This window comes from Artemia franciscana, chromosome 1 (assembly GCF_032884065.1).
Source record: "Artemia franciscana chromosome 1, ASM3288406v1, whole genome shotgun sequence".
NCBI lineage: Eukaryota > Metazoa > Arthropoda > Branchiopoda > Anostraca > Artemiidae > Artemia > Artemia franciscana.
In genome coordinates, this window is record NC_088863.1 from 35,077,979 (window position 1) to 35,102,669 (window position 24,691).

The 24,691-nt window shown below is 33.3% G+C and overlaps 1 long non-coding RNA gene across 1 annotated transcript in view; it reads right to left on the reverse strand.

The window, feature by feature from the left end:
* Positions 1 to 4,919: 4,919 nt before the first annotated feature.
* LOC136029037 (uncharacterized) overlaps positions 4,920 to 24,691 on the reverse strand; it is a 71,161-nt gene continuing 51,389 nt past the window's right edge. The window contains exon 3 of the long non-coding RNA XR_010617958.1: positions 4,920 to 5,155. This is a non-coding gene — a long non-coding RNA (uncharacterized LOC136029037). The remainder of the gene's footprint in view (positions 5,156 to 24,691) is intronic.

Here is a 24,691-nt window from a genome sequence, read left to right on the forward strand (position 1 = left end):
GCCATTCAACTGAGTACATCCAGCATCGCACTGACCCAAACACTTCAAGTTTTACTATGTAACTTATCAGTGATTTCAACCTTTGTCGGAAGACACGGGCCGTAATATCATGTCTATGAACCGCCGATTGTCCTTGAAGTAAAAGCTGCTGTATCTCGTCCCAAGATTGATTACATGTAAATGTAATAAATAAATCTGGACGACCATAGAGACGAACATACGCAATAGCATTTTGAGCATGTTCATGCATATGATGGGGACTGCCAGCATATGACGAAGGTAAAATCGTTAATCTTCCAACGTTTGTGGTATTACCATCATTTACAAATCAAGGGCAATCATTAAAATAATCAGGCATAGATCTGAATACGGATTGTTTTTCCCATGGACAATTTTATGTTGTCTAATTTTATGTATATATATATATATATATATATATATATATATATATATATATATATATATATATATATATATATATATATATATATATATATATATATATATATATATATATATATATATATATATATATATATATATATATATATATATATATATATATATATATATATATATATATATATATATATATATATATATATATATATACATAAAATTAGACATATATATATATATATATATATATATATATATATATATATATATATATATCTTTCTATATCCACAGGTGGGAGACAGGGACACAACTACAAAGGCGCGTAACGACTTACGCGCGCGAGGGGGCTTGGGGGGGGGGCGCAAAGCGCCCCCACCAACTAGGTGTTGGGGTGGCGCTTCGCGCCACCCCAACAGCTAGTTATCTATATAAAAATAAGTTGTTTGTTTGTGTGTGTTGACTGACGTCATGTTTGTGTGTCGACTAACGTCATGTTTGTTGACTGACGTCATTATAAGGATTGAGCATTATGCCGTCATGAAGTTTTTTGTCGATTCACGTCATGTTTGTCGACTGACGAAATTACAGACCGGGACACAGGGACACAAATGACGACCGGGACACAGGGAATATAAATGACGACCGGGACACTCAAAGAGAAATTACAGACTGGGACACCGGAACATAAATAACGACCGGGACACAGGGAATATAAATGACGACCGGGACACAGAGACACAAATACAACGGGGGGCTCAGGGAGGATATATAAATGACGACCGAGACACAGGGAATGTTTGATTAGCAATCACCATCAACAAAGCTCAAGGGCAATCATTAGCATAATGAGGTATAGATCTGAATACGGATGGTTTTTCCCATGGACAATTATATGTTGCATGTTCAAGAGTCGGTAAACCCGACAATCAATTTATATGCACAGACAATGGGAGAGCGAAGAATGTTGTATATTCGCAAGATATAAGTATATAAGGCTTTGTATATGACGTCATAATAAGATGAAACTAAGATCGGGACACCGGGACACAAATGACGACCGAGACACAGGGAATATAAATGACGACCAGGACACTCAAAGAGAAATTACAGACCGGGACACAAATGACGACCGGGACACAGGGAATTTAAATGGACACAAAGAATATAAATGACGACTGGGACACTCAAAGAGAAATTACAGACTGGGACACCGGGACACAAAGACGACCGGGACACAGGGAATATAAATGAAGACCGGGACACAGGGACACAGCTACAACGGGGACGCCGGGGGGGGGGGGGGGGGGCACAGGGGGATATATAAATGACGACGGGGGCACAGGGAATGTTCGCTTAGCAATCACCATCAACAAAGCTCAAGCGTAATCATTAGAATAACGAGGTATAGATCTGAATACGGATTGTTTTTCCCATGGACAATTATATGTTGTATGTTCAAGAGTCGGTAAACCTGACAATCTATTTATATGCGCAGACAATAGGACAGCGAAGAATGTTGTATATTCGCAAGTTTTACGTAGGTAAAAACATATATATATATATATATATCTATCTATATTCACAGGTGGGACACAGGGACAAAACTACAATGGCGCGTAACTAATATGGCGCGTAACGACTTACGCGCGCGAGGGGCTTGGGGGGCGCGAAGCACCCCCACCAACTAGGTCTTTGGGTGGCACGAAGCGCCACCCCAACAGCTAGTATATTATGTAATTCCCCCCCCCCCCCCGAGTGAATGTATCGTCTTTATATCTATGGCGCATATGATATTACAAAAGGAATAGATAAGTATAAAATACCAGGTGTATTTAGTCTATTAACTAAGGGCGTTTTAAGTAGTTTCATAATGCCTAGAATAAGTAGATTAAGTACTACTACTACCACAACTACTTATAACTTACCGCAGCACCAAGCCACCTGAGGCAAACACAGCTACGCACGCTCCTCCTCCAACCCAATCTGTTCAAGGTCTCCCTCTTTACACCCTCCCAGGAAGTTCCTATTTCCTTTCAATCTTTATTTATGGCATCCTCCCACCCTAGACGAGGACGACTTGCTTTCCGTTTAGCCCCAGACTGTTGGCCAAAAAGGACAATCTTTAGCAATCTGTCATCCTTCACCCGCAGAACGTGGCCTAGCCATCTCAATGTTTCTTTCATTATGGCCCTAGAAAGCGGGACTGAACCACATGCAATTCCAGGCTTGCTGCTTTACGTCAACGAAGGCGTTTCCTAGATCGTCACCTGCGGACGAAATGAATGCTTCAGTCGATACAGTTCTGGAATCAAATGAAGCGGTTAACTATCCATCAGAATTTTTAAATTCGCTGGATCTCCCACGGTTTCCACCACATGTGCTATAACTAAAAACAGGCGTAACAATAATCATGGTGCGACATATTAACGCACCAATGCTTTGCAACGGCACGCGACTTGCCTTAAAAAAAACAACGGAAAACGTAATAGAGACAACAATCTTGACAGGGCCTTCCGAGGGTGAGGCTGTTCTTATTCCTCGCATTTCCATGATTCCATCAGATCTGCCTTTTCAATTTAAAAGATTGCAATTCCCAATTCGATTAGCATTTGCAATCACCATCAACAAAGCTCAAGGGCATTCATTAGAAAAATGCGGTATAGATCTTAATACGGATTGTTTTTCCCGTGGACGATTATATGTTGCATGCTCACGAGTCGATAAACCGGACAATCTATTTATATGCACAGACAATGGGACCGCGAAGAATATTGTATACCCACAAGTTTTAAGCAGTTAAAAATTACCACCTTGCATACATGTTACCTTAGGGGGGGGGGGGTAGGCTTGCGGCTCAGAGATAAATTACCAAAAGAAAGCGTCTCGATGTATTACAAGAGCAACACGAACCCAGACTTGCGGCTGAAAGAGAAAGTAAAAATTCGCTGGATCTCCCAGGGTTTCCATGACACGTGCTACAACTAAAAATAGGCGTAACAATAATCATGTTGGAAAATATTAACCCACCAAAGCTTTGCAACGGCACGCGACTTGCCGTAAAAAACAACAATGGAAAACGTAATAGAGACAACAATCTTGACATGGCCTTCCGAGGGTGAGGCTGTTCTTATTCCTCGCATTCTCATGATTCCAACGGATCTGCCTTTTCAATTTAAAATATTACTATTTCCAATTCGATTAGCATTTGCAATCACCATCAACAAAGCTCAAGGGCAATCATAGAAAAATGTGGTATAGATCTTTTTCCCATGGACGATTATATGTTGCATGCTCAAGAGTCGATAAACCGGGCTATCTATTTATATGCACAGACAATGGGATTGCGAAGAATGTTGTATATCCACATGTTTTACGCAGTTAAAAATTAGCACCTTACATACGTGTTGCTTCAGGGGGGGGGGGGTGGTAGTGTTGCGGCTCAGAGAGAAATCGCCAAAAGAAAGCGTGTCGATTTATTACAAGAGGAACGCAAAATAAGGCTTGTGGCTGAAAAAGAAGGTAAAATAAGAATGCGTGTCGAGGAATTACCTTAGTATATCAGAGGAATTACCAGTTGTATGTCCGCAAGTTTTACGGAGTTAAAAATTAGCATCCTGCACACTTGTTGCTGGGGCCAGTTGCGGAAAGAGAGAGTAAAAATTAACTAGATCTCTCTGGGTTTCCACCCCACGTGCTACAACTAAAAATAGGTGTAACAATAATCATGTTGCGAAATATTAACCCACCAAAGCTTTGCAACGGCAATTAGCACCTGCACACGTATTGCAGGGACATGTTGCGGAAAAAAAACTTAGAAATAAAGAAGAAAAAAAATGAAAAAAATAAAAAAAGGTAAACATCTAAAAAAACTTAAAAAACAAACTAAAAAACCAAAAAAAAGAAAAACTAAAAAAGAAAAAAAATAAATTAAAAAAACAGCGATTACAAAAAGCTTAAAAAAGAAAAACCAAAGTTTAAAGCTTAGTACATATCGTTGTTAGAAATCAGACTAGCTTCAATAATCAAATATTTTTGAAAATACTTTAGTATGAAGAGACATTAAATTACGGAAAGAGCAAAAAACTGGTAATTGCAAGTACAATTGCTTATTGTACAATTGCAAGTACAATAAGCTTAGTACAATTGGGAATATCACAAAAAAAGCCAAAGCATCAATGAAGCACAGGCCTATAAGTAGAAGTTCCTTTATGTGACGAATGGAGGGGGGATGGAGGACAATTCAATCAGAAAGCAAAATCAGGTGAAAACATATGAAAAACAACGGAAACCATGAAAGAAATAGTCGAAGTTATAATATTTCACGATATATAAGTGCGAGTCCCTCACTCATCTTCCGGATAGTGCATTCTTAAAGCATAAAAGCATTTATTAACAATTACAAGTATCACATTTAATACTTAGTAAGAGTACTTAATTCATTTTAAAAGAAGTAAGAACTATAAGTATATCATATAACTACTTCTGATCAGGAATAAAAAACAGTTATTAATCAAAAACTCATAAAAAAGTATTTCGCTACCTGAGCTACATGAGTTGAGTTTTGATTATCAGGTGTTGCACATGTGAAACCTACATCTGTTAAAGCATCTTCATCTTCACCTTGATGAGCATCAGCTAGAGCTGTATGATTTACCATTGCCACAATGGCCACAGACAAATTTACTTTGAGACCATAAAGAATCGCAAGGCCAACAGAAGCAAGAACCGTGAAAAGAACGCGAGCCTTGACGCAGCCTAGAAATCACAAAAAAAGTGAAAGATAAAAAATTGTAGTAACGACTAAAGATTAAGGTACACAGTATAATTTACATTAAATCAAAAATAGTTATGTAAGCATAGTAAGTAGAATCAATCTCTGAATGAGTAACTTCCCTTTTTCACGGTAAAATCGGCCCTCTTTATCTTTCCTGAATTAACCCTCCTTAAACGCACAATGTAAATAGAGAAATAACTTAATCCGTTTTGTCGACAGTGATAAAAAGTTTGCCCGATTGAAATAAACTTTATTCAATGATTGATTCTTACGAAACTGTCTTATATTTTATGCTTCATTAATGCATTACAACCTATTCTTTGGTCTTGAACAGGCAAGGCAAATATAATATTTGCCCTGTGAACCAAATACAATATTTGTCTGTCTCGTTTTGCAACAGGCAAATGTAATACATACAGTGACAGGCAAATCTAACACATATAACTATAGCAGACAAAATAATATATAGGACAGGTAAAACTTTTCATGCCCACGGCCTGAACACACTTGCATTTCATGATTGCATTAATTGCTACAACCTAGCACAGAGCAAACCAGAGTCATAGTAACCAAAAGCATAAAAACACATTAAAAATGTCTCATAAGAAAAATTTATACTTAATACTATTTCAGGAATAGCATTTCTATTATTTCGGTTAACTTTAATAGTAAAAGTTTATTGCGGAAAAAAAAACTTAGGGGAATTTTGAAAAACAGCTTGAAACACTGTTTTTTTCTTCGTTTTTTTCTTTTTGTTTCTCTAGCATTGACAGCACACTAGAACATCAGAGAGAGCAGTTTAAGAGGTCATTTAAAAATGAATGCTCACATTCTTGTCCTTTTCATAATGTCGTCATGATACCGCAATCATAAAAAGCCATATGGCACCAAAAATGTCATTCTGATTTAGTGTCATTTCTGGAGCATAAGGCCTAGAAACTATAAACTATTTACCATTACATTCTCAAAGGTCAAAATCCCTTAACCAGGTGTTTGAAATCCTCCTTTTGAATAATCCCCCTTCCATCCTCTTTTGCAAGTGGGGGAAACGGTTTTAAAAAAATATTGCCTTGTTTATGAAAAAAAAAAAACAAAAAAACACAAAGCTGAATAGTTGATGATAGATGTTCCTCATTTTCATCTCATCGCAAAAACTTGATTCCAATTCAAGCTCAAACCCTGTTAATTAACACTAGTTGGAAACCGTGGGTGAAGAGAGAAGCGAATAATAAGGTTCAAATCAGCCCTAGTTCAAACTTATTCACATGGCAGTTCTAATGAATGTTGACTCAAAAAGGAGTTATATTAATTGGAAGTAGTAGATACCATCATCTTGACAACGGGGAGGTACCGTATCGGTTCTTCCACTAGGACATGGGTGCAATACACTCTTACATGGCCCATATATTAGCTAATGGGCTGACCTAACTTGGTGAAAGTCATCACACGCGTGTTTAACTTGCTTATTTGAACCATCGTCTCGAGGAGGAAGCCAACCAGTTCCTTTGGCAGTCATCCAAAGCCACGAACCAGTATATTAAAATAGTTGTATGACGGGTTACTTTGAGCTGTCTCGTTGAAGGCCATTACACTCATGTTTAACCGGGCGTTCATAACTGGATCTATAGGCTACGTGATTAAATAAAAAAACAAGTTTTTTCAACTGAAAGTAAGGAGCAACATTAAAATTTAAAACGAACGGAAATAATTACGTATATGAAGGAGGTTGCCTCCTCCTCGACACCTCACTCTTTACACTAAAGTTTTTTAGTACTTTTAGGAAAGCTACTTATTGTTCTAGCTAATCAACCCTTGCATTTCAGGAGTTGTTCTTAAGAATTGGGACCAAATTCAAACTTTAGCGTAAAGAGCGAGGTGTCGAGGAGGAAGTAACCCTCTTCCAATACTTAATAATTTCCATCATTTTGAGTTTTAATATTGCTCCTTACTTTCAGTTGAAAAAAATTCTTAATATCCTCTAGACAATTCAATCCTGGCAAAAATTTACTCAGGACAATCATCCTTAACAACTCCACGCGTAGAATTGAGACGGAAAAAAGAAGGCCAGACATATAAAAAGAATTTTGTATAGGAATTCTTGCAAATTAAACCAGTGTATAATTTCCCCTGACAAGTTCACCCCCTGAAAACTTCCCTCTCCATGGAAAATTCCCCTGTGGAAAATCCCGAGCAGAAAATTCGTCCCTCCTCCTACCCTAAAATGAATGCAAGCTTCCTAATAACAAATAATATGCATAATGGATGGCTAAGTTTTATAACTTGGGGACCTTTCCCCTGGGGCTGTGGGGGGGGGCGAGATCAGGTTTTATCGAAAGGTATTGTTATTGGACCTTTCAACTAGGATGAAAAAAATGGCTATCTCAAAATGTTGATGAGGTGATTTGAGGAAAAGGGGTGGGGGAGGAGGCCTAGTTACCCTCCAATCTTATTGGCCACTTGATAAGGGAACTAGAACTTTCAATTTGCGTTCCAATGAGCCCTCTCACAATGTTCTAAGACAACTGGGAGGATACAATCAGCCCTGGGAAAAAAATAGCAACAAATAAACACGCATCCATGATTTTTCGTCTGTCAAAAACTACAGAATTCCACATTTCTACAGAGAGCAGTTTGAAACCTCTACGGTAGGGTTTTCAAATATGCTGAGTCTGATGGTGTGATTTTCATTAAAATTCTACAAAATTTAGGAGGTAATTCCCCCCTTTTTTAAATAAGGCAGATTTTTCGGGCTTTTAACCATCAATGGGTAAGACTAAACTTAAAGAAACTTATATATTTGAAATCAGCATAATAAGTCAATTCTTTTGATATATCCTTTAGTATCAAAAAGCAATATTCAATATTCAAGAAGCGATTGGAATTATCGGAACGAAACTATTGTGGAGGTGTCGGAGAAGTGAATTTGAATTTAAGCCATGGATTATTTTGAACTTGAACCTTCAGAGGAGAGTAAAAATAACTTTTTAAATCCAGAGAGTGTATCAACAAAAGCTTCGAGAAGTTTCCGAAGCTAGCCCTTGAGAAAAACTACTTTTATTTTTGATTCTGAATATTTTTAGTCTTCCTTCAAAGAACCCCTCTCCCTAAAAACAAATACGTTTTCATCATATAATTTTTGGAATAGAAACTTTCTGATTGGTATCTAAAAAGATAAATGTTATTACTTTTTTTTCTTTTTAATTTCAAGACTTAGCATAAATTAGCTCCAACCCTACCACTATGCAACTGATATCACCAGTTTGAATGTACCTACCGGCATTAAATTTTCAGAGATTGCTAAGCCAGTATTAATTCACACATTTTTTTTCAAGTTTAGACATTCCCTGGAAAGTAAAGACTAATATCAACACTAGAGATATGCATTTTAATGTCGCAAAAGATACTATAAACTGAACATTTATAATGGTTCAAAAAGATAATCCCATATATAGGTTAGCAGATTGTGACCAAAAACATCCAAACTTAAGCTTGATGTGGGCTTTACTTTTACCAGTGTTAGTTTTATTATAATTTTGTTATTTCTTTATATTTATTTCCATTGCTTGAAGGAAATTAGTTTCTTAAAAGAATCAGTGGAAGATTGCAGAAATTGTTAAGGCATTGAATTCGGAATCAAATACGTAAGATCTTTCCACTTTCGACCTTCAATGGAAAGTAAAAAGCAATATCAAAACTTAAATTCTTCAGAATATATTCATAGCCATCAATTTAGCAAATTAGACATGTACGTCACAGTTTTATCTATTTAAGATGACATTTTTGCCACGATGGAGGAATTTACATACAGTCAGAAGACGTGATATGCTAGTATATGCGACCTCCTTCATTTAAATGCCTAGATTGATAGTGTTTTAGCTTACACATCCATGTTTAAATATATTCATACTAAAATCAACTAATATTTTGGTGAAGACGTGTATATTTCCCTTCTTCAATATAAAACAGTCAACAACATGAACAAACTAACGGTATTCAATCTAACTGTTATCCTTGAAGATCAACAAGAATCTTTCCAATTAAAGAATAGAACAATTCAATACCAATTTTCAAAAAACTTCAAATGAAGATATTTTCTCTCAACTAGATTTAGAAGAATTATGTTGAAGCCAATGCAATGACTTGACCACTAACTATTATCTAGGAATCAAAACGGCATGTCTCAAACACTGTAAATCAAAGACACGGAAGAGAGAATCCTTAAAGAAGGATCATGAAGAAGAAAATCGATTCAAATGTAAAATATGCAACAAAGAGTTTTCTAGAATTTATATTTAACTAGGCACATGACGATTCACATTGTAGGTGGGGTTCAGGCTGGTGAAGAAATCCCTGACTTTCGATATCTGTACTAGAGTATTTTTACATAAATGCACATTTTCATGGCACACAAAAATTCATACTGGAGAAAAGGCTTTTACTTGCAACACCTGTACTAAACCATTTCTCAATAAATAATAATTATCAACGCATATGATAGTCCATACTGGAGAAAATCCAATCAGATGTAAAATATGCAACAATGGCTTTTCAAGGGATTTCAGCTTCTACGAGCATATGAAAAGTCATACTAAAGAGAATAAAGCCTTATACATGCAAGATATTTGCCAAAGCATTTTCCCGCAATTCATACTTGTCTAGTCATGTAAGAACTCAAACTAGAGAAAACCATCAGGTCTGCATGATATGTGCTAAGCTGTTTTCTCACAGCTCTACTTTATACACGAACAGAAAAGTTCACACTGGAGAAAAGATGTATAATTGCAACATATGCACTGTAGCTTTTTTTCATTAATCCACGCTATCTAGTCATGAAAGAATCATAGTAAGGGCAAATAGCATGACTCTTTGCATCTCCAATTTCAAGCGATTGCCTAACATATGAAATAGTTGCATTGTTCGTGAAAACTTTGTAGTTTAAATTTACAAGCAAGAGTGAAATGATGTTCTATCGTTTTACATCAATACTAAAACGAAACTTAGTGTAGTTATAATAAAATAACAGTTAAGAGTATTCAAAGAATTGAATTAGAAATATTCCTTATCTGTGAATTTAATATATGCAATGGATATTATGATAATTCTACATCTTCAATGAATAATTAAGATAAATTGACACTCTACGAGAATACAGGAAATTATGAGCATAGAACATGTTTAACAGAAGAGACAAGAGATTTAAAATATACTAATTTATAAAAAAAGAAATTTAACTCTATGGACTGTGCAATAAAAGAGAAGGATTATCATTAAAACTGGATCAACAAAGAAAGGGTACCAACGCCATTGCACGAACTACCAAACTAAACATTTTGAGTCATAGATTTAAGACTGCTCACATCTACAATAGACTAAAAACCTAGTAGAAAAAAGCCCAAAATAGCATACTAAAAATACTAAATCATAAATTTGAGAAAAGTAAAATCCCAAAATACCAGATTAAACACCCCAAATCATAATTTTCAGACAACAACTACCAATGAAAGATTAAGAAATCTAGCTCAGAAAAGCCCAAATAGCAAACTATACATCCCAAATCATAAGTTTCAGTCAATACACACCTACGAAAGGCTTAGAGACATAGCACGGAAAGTACTGAAATAGCAAACTAAACATCCTAAATCATAAGATTCAGATATCACACCCACAAAAGCCTAAGAAAGCTAGCTCAGAAAGGTGAGAATTAGCAAACTTAACATCCCAAATCTTAAGTTTCTGACAAATCAAACAACGAAAAATCAAACTAAATATCCTAATCATAAGTTTCAGACAACACACACTTACAGAAGGCTAAGAAATCTAGCTTAAATTAAACTGAACATCCAAGATCATAAGCATCAGAAAACAAACACCTACAAATGGCTAAGAAACCTAGTACAGAAAAAGCTAGTTCACACACACGTCAAACAATTATATAGCTTATCTAAATTTGCCAAATCCTAACTCTTCAACCAATTCCCTTCAAAATAGACAAGGTAACACCCAAAAAGCTAACACACACACAGCACACTTGTAATACATCAAACCAGGAACCGAAAATAAGTAAGAAAAACGCGAACAGTATTTTCAAAAATCAAGAGATAGGTGAACAGTATTTTCAAAAAGTCAGAAAAATGTTGACATAAACGAATATAATTTACAAAAGTCAGAAACATGCGAAGAGAATTTTCAAAATGTCAGAAAACACGAACAGAAGCTTAAGAAGGTCGAAAATATACGAAAAGAATTTTCAAAAAGTCGGAAACACAGAAAGAGAGTAAGAAACATCCAACCACAGCATTTAAAGAAGTAAGTAATACACAAACAGATTCTTCAAAGTTAAAACCATGCGAACAGAATTTTCAGAAAGTCAAAAACAAAAACAATTAAAAATTTCGATCCAGTTATGAAAACTAGGTCAAAAATGTGGGTAAACATGGCCTTCAACAAGTAGCTCAAAGTAACCCCTTGTACAACCATTGCGATTGTACTTGTGGTCTTGTAAGTCTGCGAAGGTAACCCGTTGGGTTTGTTCTCCAGACGATGGTTTAAAATAAACAAGTTTAACGCGTACATGATGACCTTCCCCTAATTAGCTCTCTTCGTTATATGGGCCATGTAAGAGTGCATTGTCTCCGTGTTTTAGGGGAAGACCAGATACGGTGCCTACGCATCGTCAAGACGAAGGTATCTACTACGGTTGATTTTAAAGATTGTTGAACTCTATGAGGGTTATATTGAAAGAGGGTTGTGCTGCACGGGGTTGAGCTAATGAGGGTAGAGTTTAATAGGGATTAAGTTTAATGGAGGCTGTGTTGAACAAGGGATGAGTAAAAAGGGATTTAGTCACACGTACACCTTCCAAAATGTATAAGCACATCACCTATTTAAACTAACAAAAAATAAAAAACATAATTCAATCAATTAATGTTCAAGAGAAAGAATTAATTTAGAAAAAATGTTGCTTTCCCTGGGATGTCTGACAAAAGATGCATTGTTTGGACAATGCGAGAAATCAGGGGAATACGTCTATTAATGCACCGTTTTTCTGTATTTTTATTGCAGTCAGCATATTTCTTAGGTGGGCTGAAAATTGGAGCAAAAAAGAATTTAAATATTTGGTTATGATATACAGTCAAACGATTTGTTATCTATCTTTATAATATATTTCAAGTTTAAAAAACTACTTAAAAGGAGATAAGACTTGAGCGAGTGTCTAAAAGTTGAAATTTGTAAGATAACGAACATTTACAAAATAAGAATTGCACTATTAGACTTGCATTATCGAATTCGCTGAAACATGAGATTCCATTTTAAAATAATGAATGCATAGACATGGGAGACTGCACAGAGAAGAAAAGAGAAAAATAAATATGCTTCAATAAAACACTATAGATTACACTCATCACATTTTGTTATTTATGGTTGTTACTATTATTATTATTGTTATTATCATTATTATTGACATATTACCCGTTATAAAAAGAAATATATAGTGCGCAAAAACAGAGAAAACAATAATAAATTTCAAAATTTCTAAAAAAATAGAAAATCGCTATAGTATAGTAATAACTAGTGTTGATTATATCAGCTATTAATTCACAAAGATCTTTCTTTAACAGTTTGGAAACGGCCCGTAGCATGATACACCTTTGATACATAGCTAATTTTGTGCCGCAGGGGGAGACACACAAGCAACTTGGCATATATTTAGAACAAACTTCGTATGGCTTTTTTGTCTCATGTCGTGAAGATTTTCTAAAGGGATGACAATTTACACCAAGGATGGGGAAGGGAAAAATATGTTTTCAAACAGTTCGTGGTAACGAAGTGTAGTAAGGAGCGACCCGGCTCAATAGTAACCAAAACTCAAAAAAATGAATTATGATACCAATAGCTACATCAAAAGAATCGTATTTTAATGCTGATTTTAAATATATAAGTTTCATCAAGTTTAGTCCTACCCATCAAAAGTTACGAGCCTGAGAAAATTTGTGTTATTTTAGAAAATAGGGGGAAACACCCCCTAAAAGTCATAAAATCTTAAAGAAAATCACACCATCTGATTCAGCATATCAGAAAACCCTACTGTAGAAGTTTCAAACTCCTATCTACAAAAATGTGGAATTTTGTAGTTTTTGCCAGAAGGCAGATCAGGGATGCGTGTTTATTTGTTTGTTTGTTTTTTTTTTGTTTTTTTTTTTGTTTTTTTCCCACGCTAATTATTTTCCCAAAGTCAGCAGATCAAAATTCTGAGATAGCCATTTTATTCAGCGTAGTCGAAAAACCTTATAACTATGTCTTTGGGGACAACTTACTCCCCCAAAGTCCCAGTGGGAGGGGCTACAAGTTACAAACTTTGACCAGTGCTTACATATAGTAATGGTTATTGGGAAGTGTACAGGCGTTTTCAGGAGGATTGTTTTGGTTGGGGGGAGGGGTTGAGAAGAGGGGGATAGGCTGGGGGAACTTCCCATCGAGGAATTTTTCATGGTGGAAGAAAATTTCCATGAAGGGAGCGCAGGATTTACTAGCATTATTTTAAAAAAACAATGAAGAAATAAATATGAAAGTTTTTTTTCAGCTGGAAGTAAGGAGCAGCATTAAAACTTAAAACGAACAGAAATTATTACCCATACGAGGGGCTCACCTCCTCCTTATACCCCGCTCTTTACGCTAAAGTATTTTAATTTCAACTATTTATTCTACGGCTTTTGTGATTCAGGGGTCATTCTTAATGAATTGGAACAAAATTTAAGCTTTAGTGTAAAGAGTGAGGTACTGACGAGGGGGCGAACCCTCTCATAAATGTAATAAAAACATGAGAATACAAAACTTCTTTACGTAAGCTAATTTATAAGTTACGTATATCTTTTACTAATAAAAAGAGTCGTAAAAAATTAAAAGTTCTAGTTGCCTTTTTAATTAGCCAAAAAATTGGAGGGCAACTAGGCTTCCTCCCCCACTCTTTTTTCTCAAAATAATTCGATCAAAATTATGAGAAAGCCATTTATCCAAAAAAATAAATATGCAAATTTCGTTTTAATTATTCCTCTGCGGAGAGCCAAAATCAAAACATGCATTGATTCAAAAACGTTCAGAAATTAAATAAAAAAAAACAAGTTTTTTTGACTGAAAGTAAGGAGCGACATTAAAACTTAAAACGAACATAAATTACTTCGTATATGGAAGGGGCTGCTTCCTCACCAACGTCCCGCTCTTTACGCTACGTTTTTCGTTTACGCTTCGTTTACGTTTTTCTTATTAGCTTTAAGATGCATCTGAATAACGCAAGATGGCATGATTGTCTTATCCTGTTTTGTTCAGGGTTATGGAATTTCCAGTTTATACAATGCAGTCCTCTTCTTCTTTTCTTTCTCTTGCTGCAGTCAAATACCGGAACACTATTTAGCAACAAATCTAGGTAAGTTGACTCAACCCTTATGCCCCAAGGGATTCAAGTATCTGACTAAAAATTTCTAGCTCTAATCTAGTTGAAAGTGAAAGGGTTATGTCCACCAAACCCTTGTTAGTAGGCTATCGCTAATGATACAGGTCTTGTTTATGCTCTGTTTAGGATATATAGCACTCAAATGAGAAGTATTGAAAAAAAATTCATTGGTCATCTTACATGATCGGCAGTATAGGGAGGAGTGGGAAATCCCATTGAGTGGGACATTTGATAAGAAAATGCATGGAATTTTCGACTGGTACTGTCTGCACGGGTTCTATGGTACAACTGAGTCCAAATGCATGGAGTTTTAAACCGGATTCTACGGTACACTTGAGAACTGATGTTCGAAGGAAAAGAAACAAATTTTAGTTGATGGTTCCACAGAAACAAACTTAAGTTCCGAACTTAAGGTCCACCTCTTAATTAGTTCCTCAAAATCTTTGCTGCTGACCTGTTCTTTTTGACTTCGTACTGAAAAGACATAAAAGAAAGAAAGGCAAAAAACACTTTATCATTTTATTATTGTGTTACAGAAGCAGCACTTCAATTTGGTCCTGTTTTTTTCTTTAAGATAAAGATACTACTAATAATGAATAGGTACATCATGAAATGAACAAATTAAAATGAATCATCAACTCAAATTCAAAACGAGCGAAAACCGACACAGACAGGAGTAGGACCCTCCCACCACACCCCAAAAAAACTGAAGGCCATTGTATCATTCGCACTTTACTGAAAACAACACATATTTTAAAAACTGTCTTTCTTATAATAATGACACTGAAAAATAAAATAAAATGTTGAGATTTGCAGGAATTAACATCATTATATATTAAACAATCAATCTAATTCCATTAGTTACTTATTGATTATTATGGTGATTTTATTTTGTTTATTTCTTTTGTCGATGTTTTGACAAACAGAAGCACACTGCTCGAAATACGAATCCATTTCAGCAAAGCGCAAAGGACTGGCCATTGCAAAGTTTAGGGGCAGCAGCCCCACTCCTGTTTGTGGTAGTTCCTCTTCCTTTTAAGTTTGACTTAAAAATTCCAGTTGATTTCAGAATACACTTATTCACATATAGCAGTGACTGCTATTTTATGTTGGGTGTGATTATTTATTTTAAGTTTTGTTCGTTAGGAGTAGGCCTACTCCTTGATAACAATTTTTTCAAGCTTGAATCATTGCAGGACTTTATTTCTGCTCATTTTAGGTTTGAGTCCTGTGATTTTCTAATGCTTTGTTCAAGAATATTTAATTATTATTCTATTTTCACCTCCACTTTGTCTCCATTAACTATGCATTCATTACTCTAAGACAAAATTCTGTTTATTGGTATATTTGATAAAGCTGGTATGCTTGCACACTTTCTGTATGTTTCGAATAATGTTAACATTGTAAATCTTCATTATCTCACAGTTTCTTATTTTTTAGCCACTGATTCCAATCTTATCTCCTCTGAAGTAGTTCCGTTAAGCCTAAAATATCTCATTCTGATAGACAGTAAATATTTTGACTGACATTCATAATCAAGTATATAAATTTATTCTTTTGCTCTGATTTGGCCTTGATTAAGCGTATGTTCAATCCATTTTGACTGTCTTGCAAAGAAATAATATTCTTTGATAGAAAGAGAATATATATATATATATATATATATATATATATATATATATATATATATATATATATATATATATATGTATATATATATATGTATATATATATATATATATATATATATATATATATACATATATATATATATATATATTTATATATATATATATATATATATATATATATATATATATATATATATATATATATATATATATATATATATATATATATATATATATATATATATATATATATATATATATATAAAATAAGTTGTCTGTCTGTGGGTCTGTGGATCAGGTGACGTCATGTTTCTGTGTCGGCTGACGTCATGAAATTAGTTGTCGTCATTTTTGCTTTGACGGTGACGTCATTAACGGTATTTGAACGCAAAACTGCGCAGTTAGATGAAAATCCACCTGGACAGCGAGAGTCAAAACATATCAAAACTGAAAATGATAGCGATGATGATTGGGTTTGGGATTTTGACTTGGATAAGGTCATCAATGCCTTCCAGATTTAAGTTAAAAAAACAAAGGTTCGTCGATATGTACTTCATAGTGAGGCTGAAAAATAAAGAAGAAAAAGAAAACTGAAAAAAGAAAAAAGGTAAAAAACTAAAAAAAAACTAAAAAGAAAAAACACTCAAAGAGAAATTACAGACCGGGACACAAATGACGACCGAAACAGAGGGAATATAAGTGACGACCGGGAACCTCAAAGAGAAATTACAGACTGGGACACCCGGACACAAATCACGACCGGGACACAGGAAATATAAATGACGACCGGGACACAGGGACACAACTACAACGGGGACACCGGGGGCACAGGCGGGATATATAAATGACGACCGGGTCACAGGGATTGTTCGAATAGAAATTACAGACCGGGACACCGGGACACAAATGACGACCGGGACACCGGGAAACAGGGAATATAAATGACGACCGGGACACTCAAAGAGAAATTACAAACTGGGACACCGGGACACAAATGACGACCGGGACACAGGGAATATAAATGACGACCGGGACACAGGGACACATTAGAATAATGAGGTATAGATCTGAATACGGATTGTTTTTCCCATGGACAATTATATGTTGCATGTTCAAGAGTCAGTAAACCTGACAATCTATTTATATGCACAGACAATGGGACAGCGAAGAATGTTGTATATTCGCATGTTTTACGTAGTTAAAAACATATATTTATATCTATCTCTATTCACAGGTGGGACACAGGGACACAACTACAATGGCGCGTAACTAATATGGCGCGTAACAACTTACGCGCGCGGGGGGGCTTGGGGGGGGCGAAGCGCCCCACCAACTAGGTGTTGGGGTGGCGCGAAGCGCCACCCCAACAGCTAGTATATATATATATGCATATATATATATATATATATATATATATATATATATATATATATATATATATATATATATATATATATATATATATATATATATATATATATATATATATAAAATATATATATATAAATATATATTTATATATATATATATATATATATATATATATATATATATATATATCTATATATATAAAAATAAGTTGTCTGTCCGTTACGCCAGATTATATCTTCTATATATATAAAAGAAAACAAACTAAAATGTAAAAACTGGAAATACCATAAATATTTCGAAATATTTTGACAATAGATTGAAGTAATTCGAAAAAAGAAAAATGGTAAAAACTAAAAAGAAAACACTAAAAAGAAAAAACTAAAAAAAAAATTAAAATTAAAAAAATTAAAAAAAGAAAAAACCTAAAAAGAAAAAACGTAAAAAAATAAAAAAGATAAAAAACTAAAAAAAGCTAAAAAAGCTAAAAAACTAAAAAAAAAGAAAAAACTAAAAAAACTGGGAATTGCACAAATATTTCAATATATTTATACAGTAGATTAAAGTAATTCGAAAACCTTAAAACAGATACTCCAAATTTTGAGGTTTAATATAAATTGTTGGAGCTTTCGCATGCTTGGCACGTAAAGATTTTTCCAAGTGTCAATGTTAGAATGAACATTGACAAATTGAAGAAAACAAATCAATAAAAAGAAGAAACTAAAAAAAAAGAAAAAACTAAAAAAGAAAAAAAACTAAAGAAGAAACTGTATCTATATATATAAAAATCTATATATATAAAAATAAGTTGGTTGTCTTTTATGTCTGTTACTCCAGATTATATCTTATCTATATATAAAAATAAGTTGTATGTATTTTTGTATTGAGGGTTTGCATATGACGTCTGAAAAATAAAGAAGAAAAAGAAAACTGAAAAAAGAAAAATGGTAAAAAACTAAAAAAAAACTAAAAAGAAAAAACTAAAAAATAAAAAAAAAATAAAAAAAGAAAAAACTTAAAAAGAAAAAATGAAAAAAAAAATAAAAAAATAAAAAGGTAAAAAACTAAAAAGAAAAAAAACTAAAAAAAGAAAAAACTAAAAAAACTGGGAATTGCACAAATATTTCAATATATTTTGACAAAAGATTAAGGTAATTCGAAAACTTTAAAACAGATACCCAAAATTTTGAGGTTTATTATAAATTGTTGAAGCTTTAGCTTGCTTGGCACGTAAAGATTTTTCCAAGTGTCAATGTTAGAATGAACATTGACAAATTGAAGAAAACAAATCAATAAAAAGAAGAAACTTAAAAAAGAAAAACTAAAAAAGAAAAAAACTAAGAAAACAAAAAACTAAAAAAGAAAAAAAACTGAAATGAAGCTGTATCTATCTATCTATATATATAAAAATAAGTTGTCTGTGTGTGGATCTGTGTGTGGATCAGGTGACGTCATGTTTGTCCGCATATGACGTCTGAATTATTTCACACTAATACAAAAGAAGAAAAAAACTAAAAAAGGTAAAAACTACAAAAAAAACTAAAAAGAAAAAAAAAACTAAAAAAGCTAAAAAACTAAAAAAAACTAAAAAAAGGTAAAAATCTATTAACTAAAAAAAAACTGAAAAAAATAAAAAAAGGCAAAAACTACAAAAAAAATAAAAACTAATAAAAAAACTAAAAAAGCTAAAAAACTAAAAAAACTAAAAAAAACTAAAAAAAGGTAAAAAACTAAAAAAAACTAAAAACTAAAAAAGAAAAAAACTAAAAAAAAGGAAAAAACTGAAAAATAAAAGAGAAAAAGAAAACTAAAAAAATATGAATAAATATATATAAAAATAAGTTGTTTGTGGGTTATGTCTGTCTGTCTGTCTGTCGAGTGACGTCGTGTTTGTCCGCATATGACGTCTGAATTATTTCACACTAATACAAAAGAAGAAAAAAAACTAAAAAAGGTAAAAACTACAAAAAAAACTAAAAAGAAAAAAAACTAAAAAAGCTAAAAAACTAAAAAAAGGTAAAAAACTAAAAACTAAAAAAAACTGAAAAAACTAAAAAAAGGCAAAAACTAAAAAAAACTAAAAACTAATAAAAAAACTAAAAAAGCTAAAAAACTAAAAAAACTAAAAAAAGGTAAAAAACAAAAAAAAACTAAAAACTAAAAACGAAAAAACTAAAAAAAGGAGAAAACTGAAAAATAAGAGAAAAAGAAAACTAAAAAAATATTAATAAATATAAAAAATATAAATATAAATATAATATAAATTAGCAATCAACAAAGCACCGAGACACAAATGACGACCGGGACACAGGGAGTATAAATGACGATCAGGACATAAGTAAAAAAAAAAAACTAAAAAAACTAAAAAAATGGTAAAAACTACAAAAAAACTAAAAACTAATAAAAAAACTAAAAAATCTAAAAATCTAAATAAACTAAAAGAGAAAAAAAAGAAAAAAGGAAAAAAATAAAGGAGAAAAACAAAACTAAAAAACGAATGTATATACAGACCGGGACACCGGGATACAAATGACGACCGGGACACAGGGAATATAAATGACGACCGGGACACAGGGACACAACTACAATGGGGACGCCGGGGGGCACAGGGGGATATAAATGACGACCGGGACACCGGGACACAAGGAATATAAATGACACCCGGGACACTCAAAGAGAAATCACAGACTGGAACACCGGGACACAAATGACGACCGGGACACAGGGAATATAAATGACGACCGGGACACAGGGACATAACTACAAAGGGGACGCCGGGGTGCACAGGGGGATATATAAATGACGATGGCGACTCAGGGAATGGTCGATTAGTAATCACCATCAACAAAGCTCAAGGGCAATCATTAGAATCATGAGGTATAGATCTGAATACGGATTGTTTTCCCATGGACCATTATATGTTGCATGTTCAAGAGTCGGTAAACCTGACAATCTATTTATATGCACAGACAATGGGACAGCAAAGAATGTTGTATATTCGCAAGTTTTACGTAGTTAAAAACATATATATATATATATATATATATATATATATATATATATATATATATATATATAATATATATATATATATATATATATATATATATATATATATATATATATATATATATATATATCTATATTCACAGGTGGGACATAGGGACACAACTACAATGGCGCGTAACTAATATGGCGCGTAACGACTTACGCGCGCGGGGGGGCTTGGGGGGGCGCGAAGCGCCCCCACCAACTAAGTGTTGGGGTGGCGCGAAGCGCCACCCCAACAGCTAGTATATATATATATATATATATATCTATATATATAAAAATAAGTTGTCTGTGGATCTGTGGATCTGTGGATAAGGTGACGTCATGTTTCTGTGTCGGCTGACGTCATGAAATTAGTTGTCGTCATTTTTGTTATGACGATGCTTAGTATATTGTAAAACACATTAATTTGGTTAATAATATACCAGTTAAAACACCAAAATGAACATGCTGGAGTAGTCACTCGGTGAGAGAGGGTGTCAGAACGGAGAATGAAGGTCCCAGGTTCAAATCCTGGTTAGGCTAAAAAAGGTAAAAAACTAAAAACTAAAAAAAAAACTGAAAAACTAAAGAAAAGGCAAAAACTACAAAAAAAACTAAAAACTAATGAAAAAAATAAGAAAGCTAAAAAACGAAAAAAACTAAAAAAACTAAAAACTAAAAAAAAACTAAAAAAAAGGAAAAAACTGAAAAATAGAAGAGAAAAAGAAAACTAATAAAATTAAGAGTGAGAGAGGGTGTCAGAACGGAGAATGAAGGTCCCAGGTTCAAATCCTGGTTAGGCTAAAAAAGGTAAAAAACTAAAAACTAAAAAAAAAACTGAAAAAACTAAAAAAAGGCAAAAACTACAAAAAAAACTAAAAACTAATGAAAAAAATAAAAAAGCTAAAAAACTAAAAAAACTAAAAACTAAAAAAAAACTAAAAAAAAGGAAAAAACTGAAAAATAGAAGAGAAAAAGAAAACTAATAATATTAAGAATAAAAATAAAAAAAAATAAAAAAGATAAAAACTAAAAAAAAAGTAAAAAAAAAACGAAAAAAAACTAAAAAAGCTAAAAAAAGAAGGTAAAAACCAATGAAAAACTAAAAAGAAAAAAAGGAAAAAAACTAAAAAAAAATTTCATCTAAAAAACTAAAAAAAACTAAAAAAGGTAAAAACTAAAAGAACTAAAAAAGAAAAAAAACCTAAAAAAAGGAAAAAAACTGAAAAATAAAGGAGAAAAAGAAAACTAAAAAAATATAAATAAAAATAAAAAAACTAAAAAGATAAAAACTTTAAAAAAAACTAAAAAGAAAAAAGAAAAAACTAAAAAACCTAAAAAAAGGTCAAAACCAATAAAAAAAAACTAAAAGGAAAAAAAGGGAAAAAATTAAAAATTTATTTCATCATATACCAATTCAAAAACGAATGTATACCGGGATGACGACCGGGACACAGGGAATATAAATGACACAACTACAACGGGGACGCCGGGGGGCACAGGGGGGATATAAATGACGACCGGGACACTCAAAGAGAAATCACAGACTGGGACACCGGGACACAAGTGACGACCGGGACATAGGGACACAACTACAATGGCGCGTAACTAATATGGCGCGTAACGACTTACGCGCGCGGGGGGGTGTCCCGGTGCCACCCCAACACCAACTAGGTGTTGGGGAAGCGCCACCCCAACAGCTAGTATATATATATATATATATATATATATATATATATATATATATATATATAATATATATATATATATATATATATATACTAGCTGTTGGGGTGGCGCTTCGCGCCACCCCCAACACCTAGTTGGTGGGGGCGCTTCGCCCCCCCCCCCAAGCCCCCCCGCGCGCGTAAGTCGTTACGCGCCATAATAGTTACGCGCCATTGTAGTTGTGTCCCTATGTCCCACCTGTGAATATAGATAGATATATATATATGGTTTTAACTACGTAAAACTTGCGAATATACAACATTCTTTGCTGTCCCATTGTCTTTGCATATAAATAGATTGTCAGGTTTACCGACTCTTGAACATGCAACATATAATGGTCCATGGGAAAACAATCTGTATTCAGATCTATACCTCATGATTCTAATGATTGCCCTTGAGCTTTGTTGATGGTGATTGCTAATCGACCATTCCCTGTCCCGGTGTCCCGGTCGTCATTTACATCCCCCTGTTTCCCCCGGTGTCCCCGTTGTAGTTGTGTCCCTGTGTCCCGGTCGTCATTTATATTCCCTGTGTCCCGGGTCCGGTCGTCATTTGTATCCCGGTGTCCCGGTCTGTATATACATTCGTTTTTTAGTTTATTTTTTCTCCTTTATTTTTTTCCTTTTTTTTTCTTTTTTAGCTTATTTAGATTTTTAGATTTTTTAGTTTTTTATTAGTTTTTAGTTTTTTTTCTTTTAGTTTTTTTGTCCCGGTCGTCATTTATATCCCCCTGTTTCCCCCGGTGTCCCCGTTGTAGTTGTGTCCCTGTGTCCCGGTCGTCATTTATATTCCCTGTGTCCCGGTCGTCATTTGTATCCCGGTGTACCGGTCTGTATATACATTCGTTTTTTAGTTTTGTTTTTCTCCTTTATTTTTTTCCTTTTTTTTCTTTTTTAGTTTATTTAGATTTTTAGATTTTTTAGTTTTTTTATTAGTTTTTAGTTTTTTTTTCTTTTTAGTTTTTTTGTAGTTTTTACCTTCTTTTTAGTTTTGTTAATTTTTTTTTTTACTTGTGTCCTGGTCGTCATTTATACTCCCTGTGTCCCGGTGCTTTGTTGATTGCTAATCGAACATTCCTTTTGTCCTGGTCGCTTTCTCTTTGAGTGTCGTCATTTATTTTTTTCTTTTTTAGTTCTTTTAGTTTTTACCTTTTTTAGTTTTTTTTAGTTTTTAGTTTTTTTAGTTTTTTACCTTTTTTTAGTTTTTTAGTTTTTTTAGTTTTTTAGCTTTTTTATTTTTTTTATTAGTTTTTAGTTTTTTTGTAGTTTTTGCCTTTTTTTTAGTTTTTTTAGTTTTTTAGCTTTTTTATTAGTTTTTAGTTTTTTTTGTAGTTTTTGCCTTTTTTTAGTTTTTTAGTTTTTTAGCTTTTTTATTTTTTTTATTAGTTTTTAGTTTTTTTTGTAGTTTTTTGCCTTTTTTTAGTTTTTTCAGTTTTGACGTCACCTGATCCAGTTTTTTCAGGTGACGTCACCTGATCCACGATCCACAGATCCACAGACAACTTATTTTTATATATATAGATAGTTTTTTTTTTTTTACTTATGTCCTGGTCGTCATTTATACTCCCTGTGTCCCGGTGCTTTGTTGATTGCTAATCGAACATTCCTTTTGTCCTGGTCGCTTTCTCTTTGAGTGTCGTCATTTATTAGTTTTTTCCTTTTTTTTTTTAGTTTTTTATTGGTTTTTACCTTTATTTTAGCTTATTTTTCAGTTTTTTTCCTTTTTTTTAGTTTTTTTTTATTTTTTATTTTTTTTAGTTTTTTACCTTTTTTTAGTTTTTTTAGTTTTTTTAGTTTTTTAGCTTTTTACTTTTTTTATTAGTTTTTAGTTTTTTTTTGTAGTTTTTGCCTTTTTTTAGTTTTTTCAGTTTTTTTTTTTAGTTTTTTATTGGTTTTTACCTTTATAGTTTTTTTAGTTTTTTAGCTTTTTTATTTTTTTTATTAGTTTTTAGTTTTTTTTGTAGTTTTTGCCTTTTTTTAGTTTTTTCAGTTTTGACGTCACCTGATCCAGTTTTTTCAGGTGACGTCACCTGACACATCCATCCATCCACAGACAACTTATTTTTATATATATAGATATATATATATATATATATATATATATATATATATATATATATATATATATATATATATATATATATATATATATATATATATATATATATATATATATACTAGCTGTTGGGGTGGCGCTTCGCGCCACCCCAACACCTAGTTGGTGGGGGGCGCTTCGCGCCCCCCCCCCCAAGCCCCCCCGCGCGCGTAAGTCGTTACGCGCCATATTACTTACGCGCCATTGTAGTTGTG